This window comes from Drosophila subpulchrella, unplaced genomic scaffold (genome assembly GCF_014743375.2).
Source record: "Drosophila subpulchrella strain 33 F10 #4 breed RU33 unplaced genomic scaffold, RU_Dsub_v1.1 Primary Assembly Seq103, whole genome shotgun sequence".
In the NCBI taxonomy this organism is placed as follows: domain Eukaryota; kingdom Metazoa; phylum Arthropoda; class Insecta; order Diptera; family Drosophilidae; genus Drosophila; species Drosophila subpulchrella.
This window is the reverse complement of record NW_023665445.1, coordinates 7,042-12,500: the sequence shown is the minus strand read 5'-3', so window position 1 is coordinate 12,500 and position 5,459 is coordinate 7,042. Positions and strand designations below refer to the sequence as shown.

At 36.1% G+C, this 5,459-nt stretch overlaps 2 non-coding genes across 2 annotated transcripts; both read left to right on the top strand.

Annotated features, from left to right (window-relative positions):
• The first annotated feature begins 471 nt into the window (after nucleotides 1-471).
• Nucleotides 472-650, top strand: LOC119558481. The gene has a single exon (XR_005220205.1). It is a non-coding gene; the product is annotated as a 5.8S ribosomal RNA (ribosomal RNA).
• A 401-nt stretch (nucleotides 651-1,051) lies between these two features.
• Nucleotides 1,052-5,022, top strand: LOC119558485. Its single transcript, XR_005220209.1, has one exon. It is a non-coding gene; the product is annotated as a large subunit ribosomal RNA (ribosomal RNA).
• The last annotated feature ends 437 nt before the right edge of the window (nucleotides 5,023-5,459 follow it).

The following is a 5,459-nucleotide window of genomic DNA, read 5'->3' as shown; positions in this document are numbered from 1 at the left end:
AAATAAATAAGCAAAAGCAAACAAATAACAAATTCGAACAAGCAAATCGAAATTATTAAATTTATTTAATATTATTATTATATTGTATATTAAATGCAATTAATTAATAAAACACTGTGTGTATATGGACCATAATATACACGCGTTGCGATATGTATTGTTCATCTCAGTTATGCGCATACATTGGATAATGCAACAACCTAAAATGTACAATGTTGTACCTGATTATTACAGGTTAATGTTTTATATAAATTTCAATATATATCGCTAAAAAAAAGTATTAATACCGTAAATGCCATTTAAAAAATACTTGATATATTATTGGTTATATGAAACTAAGACATTTCGCAGCATTCGTTTTAGGTATAAAAATCAATTTATTGAAGGAATTGATATATGCCAGTAAAATGGTGTATTTTTAATTTCTTTCAATAAAAACATATATGACAAAATTACCAAACCAATATATAAAACTCTAAGCGGTGGATCACTCGGCTCATGGGTCGATGAAGAACGCAGCAAACTGTGCGTCATCGTGTGAACTGCAGGACACATGAACATCGACATTTTGAACGCATATCGCAGTCCATGCTGTTATGTACTTTAATTAATTTTATAGTGCTGCTTGGACTACATATGGTTGAGGGTTGTAAGACTATGCTAATTAAGTTGTTTATATAAATTTTATAATGAAATTTTATAAGCATATGGTATATTATTGGATAATAATAATTTAATTATTATATTATTCATAATATTAACAAATATATGAAAAACATTATCTCACATTAGTAAATAATTTGAATGTGAAAAACGAAGAGAAATATTTTCTTTTTCAATCAAATAATACTGAGAAATGTCTAGCATAAAAAATTTATCTAGAATTGTCTCTTATTAAAGATTAGTAAATAGAAAGCCGTTGACAATATTATTATTCTTCGTTGATTCGTTAGACCAAACAAATGCCATACAAATATATAAAATATATAACGAATTTAATAAAATGTTTTATCATTATATATAAAGAATTAATTGCAAAAAAAGTTATACACAACCTCAACTCATATGGGACTACCCCCTGAATTTAAGCATATTAATTAGGGGAGGAAAAGAAACTAACCAGGATTTTCTTAGTAGCGGCGAGCGAAAAGAAATCAGTTCAGCACTAAGTCACTTTGTCTATATGGCAAATGTGAGATGCAGTGTATGGAGCGTCAATATTCTAGTATGAGAAATTAACGATTTAAGTCCTTCTTAAATGAGGCCATTTACCCATAGAGGGTGCCAGGCCCGTATAACGTTAATGATTACTAGATGATGTTTCCAAAGAGTCGTGTTGCTTGATAGTGCAGCACTAAGTGGGTGGTAAACTCCATCTAAAACTAAATATAACCATGAGACCGATAGTAAACAAGTACCGTGAGGGAAAGTTGAAAAGAACTCTGAATAGAGAGTTAAACAGTACGTGAAACTGCTTAGAGGTTAAGCCCGATGAACCTGAATATCCGTTATGGAAAATTCATCATTAAAATTGTAATATTTAAACAATATTATGATAATAGTGTGCATTTTTTCCATATAAGGACATTGTAATCTATTAGCATACAAAATTTATCATAAAATATAACTTATAGTTTATTCAAATTAATTTGCTTGCATTTTAACACAGAATAAATGTTATTAATTTGATAAAGTGCTGATAGATTTATATGAATACAGTGCGTTAATTTTTCGGAATTATATAATGGCATAATTATCATTGATTTTTGTGTTTATTATATGCACTTGTATGATTAACAATGCGAAAGATTCAGGATACCTTCGGGACCCGTCTTGAAACACGGACCAAGGAGTCTAACATATGTGCAAGTTATTGGGATATAAACCTAATAGCGTAATTAACTTGACTAATAATGGGATTAGTTTTTTAACTATTTATAGCTAATTAACACAATCCCGGGGCGTTCTATATAGTTATGTATAATGATATTTATATTATTTATGCCTCTAACTGGAACGTACCTTGAGCATATATGCTGTGACCCGAAAGATGGTGAACTATACTTGATCAGGTTGAAGTCAGGGGAAACCCTGATGGAAGACCGAAACAGTTCTGACGTGCAAATCGATTGTCAGAATTGAGTATAGGGGCGAAAGACCAATCGAACCATCTAGTAGCTGGTTCCTTCCGAAGTTTCCCTCAGGATAGCTGGTGCATTTTAATGTTATATAAAATAATCTTATCTGGTAAAGCGAATGATTAGAGGCCTTAGGGTCGAAACGATCTTAACCTATTCTCAAACTTTAAATGGGTAAGAACCTTAACTTTCTTGATATGAAGTTCAAGGTTATGATATAATGTGCCCAGTGGGCCACTTTTGGTAAGCAGAACTGGCGCTGTGGGATGAACCAAACGTAATGTTACGGTGCCCAAATTAACAACTCATGCAGATACCATGAAAGGCGTTGGTTGCTTAAAACAGCAGGACGGTGATCATGGAAGTCGAAATCCGCTAAGGAGTGTGTAACAACTCACCTGCCGAAGCAACTAGCCCTTAAAATGGATGGCGCTTAAGTTGTATACCTATACATTACCGCTAAAGTAGATGATTTATATTACTTGTGATATAAATTTTGAAACTTTAGTGAGTAGGAAGGTACAATGGTATGCGTAGAAGTGTTTGGCGTAAGCCTGCATGGAGCTGCCATTGGTACAGATCTTGGTGGTAGTAGCAAATAATCGAATGAGACCTTGGAGGACTGAAGTGGAGAAGGGTTTCGTGTGAACAGTGGTTGATCACGAGTTAGTCGGTCCTAAGTTCAAGGCGAAAGCCGAAAATTTTCAAGTAAAACACAAATGCCATACAAATATAATTATATTATATAAATCAAGCTAATTAATATACTTGAATAATTTTGAACGAAAGGGAATACGGTTCCAATTCCGTAACCTGTTGAGTATCCGTTTGTTATTAAATATGGGCCTCGTGCTCATCCTGGCAACAGGAACGACCATAAAGAAGCCGTCGAGAGATATCGGAAGAGTTTTCTTTTCTGTTTTATAGCCGTACTACCATGGAAGTCTTTCGCAGAGAGATATGGTAGATGGGCTAGAAGAGCATGACATATACTGTTGTGTCGATATTTTCTCCTCGGACCTTGAAAATTTATGGTGGGGACACGCAAACTTCTCAACAGGCCGTACCAATATCCGCAGCTGGTCTCCAAGGTGAAGAGTCTCTAGTCGATAGAATAATGTAGGTAAGGGAAGTCGGCAAATTAGATCCGTAACTTCGGGATAAGGATTGGCTCTGAAGATTGAGATAGTCGGGCTTGATTGGGAAACAATAACATGGTTTATGTGCTCGTTCTGGGTAAATAGAGTGTCTGGCATTTATGTTGGTCACTTGTTCCCCGGATAGTTTAGTTACGTAGCCAATTGTGGAACTTTCTTGCTAAAATTTTTAAGAATACTAATTGGGTTAAACCAATTAGTTCTTATTAATTATAACGATTATCAATTAACAATCAATTCAGAACTGGCACGGACTTGGGGAATCCGACTGTCTAATTAAAACAAAGCATTGTGATGGCCCTAGCGGGTGTTGACACAATGTGATTTCTGCCCAGTGCTCTGAATGTCAAAGTGAAGAAATTCAAGTAAGCGCGGGTCAACGGCGGGAGTAACTATGACTCTCTTAAGGTAGCCAAATGCCTCGTCATCTAATTAGTGACGCGCATGAATGGATTAACGAGATTCCTACTGTCCCTATCTACTATCTAGCGAAACCACAGCCAAGGGAACGGGCTTGGAATAATTAGCGGGGAAAGAAGACCCTTTTGAGCTTGACTCTAATCTGGCAGTGTAAGGAGACATAAGAGGTGTAGAATAAGTGGGAGATATTAGACTTCGGTTTGGTATCGCCAATGAAATACCACTACTCTTATTGTTTCCTTACTTACTTGATTAAATGGAACGTGTATCATTTCCTAGCCATTATACGGATATATTTATTATATCTTATGGTATTGGGTTTTGATGCAAGCTTCTTGATCAAAGTATCACGAGTTTGTTATATAATCGCAAACAAATTCTTTAATAAAACGGTGCATTTATGTATTTTTGATTTGAAAATTTGGTATAACTCCAATTACTCAGGTATGATCCAATTCAAGGACATTGCCAGGTAGGGAGTTTGACTGGGGCGGTACATCTCTCAAATAATAACGGAGGTGTCCCAAGGCCAGCTCAGTGCGGACAGAAACCACACATAGAGCAAAAGGGCAAATGCTGACTTGATCTCGGTGTTCAGTACACACAGGGACAGCAAAAGCTCGGCCTATCGATCCTTTTGGTTTAAAGAGTTTTTAACAAGAGGTGTCAGAAAAGTTACCATAGGGATAACTGGCTTGTGGCGGCCAAGCGTTCATAGCGACGTCGCTTTTTGATCCTTCGATGTCGGCTCTTCCTATCATTGTGAAGCAAAATTCACCAAGCGTTGGATTGTTCACCCATGCAAGGGAACGTGAGCTGGGTTTAGACCGTCGTGAGACAGGTTAGTTTTACCCTACTAATGACAAAACGTTGTTGCGACAGCATTCCTGCGTAGTACGAGAGGAACCGCAGGTACGGACCAATGGCACAATACTTGTTCGAGCGAACAGTGGTATGACGCTACGTCCGTTGGATTATGCCTGAACGCCTCTAAGGTCGTATCCGTGCTGGACTGCAATGATAAATAAGGGGCAATTTGCATTGTATGGCTTCTAAACCATTTAAAGTTTATAATTTACTTTATAAACGACAATGGATGTGATGCCAATGTAATTTGTAACATAGTAAATTGGGAGGATCTTTGATCACCTGATGCCGCGCTAGTTACATATAAAAGCATTATTTAATACAATGACAAAGCCTAGAATCAATTGTAAACGACTTTTGTAACAGGCAAGGTGTTGTAAGTGGTTGAGCAGCTGCCATACTGCGATCCACTGAAGCTTATCCTTTGCTTGATGATTCGATAATAAAGATGTTGCAAGCGGGCATAATCATTATGCTTGCTTGCAGCATCGCACGCCACTTTGTTTGTGGTGTGTAAGGTAGGGAAGAAGAAATATAAAAGACCTAAATTGGAAACATCAATATATAAGTAAATATTGAACAAACAAAATGTATCGTCATCTTATTAGTGACGCGATGATAAAGTGGCAAACATATTCCATGTATAAATATTCCTATGGTATTAAAATTCAAGTAAAGAGGACATATATAAAAGTTTGTATATATGGTTCATTCAATGGTAGCAGCGGTTGGTTGGTTGGTGTCTGCTCCTCTTATTGTTCAAAACTTATGTTATGGTAGCAAGTCTATATCGTCATATTATTAGTGACGCGAAAAAGTAGTGGCAAAACATATTCCATGTATAAATAAATATTCCTATGGTATTGAAATTCAAGTA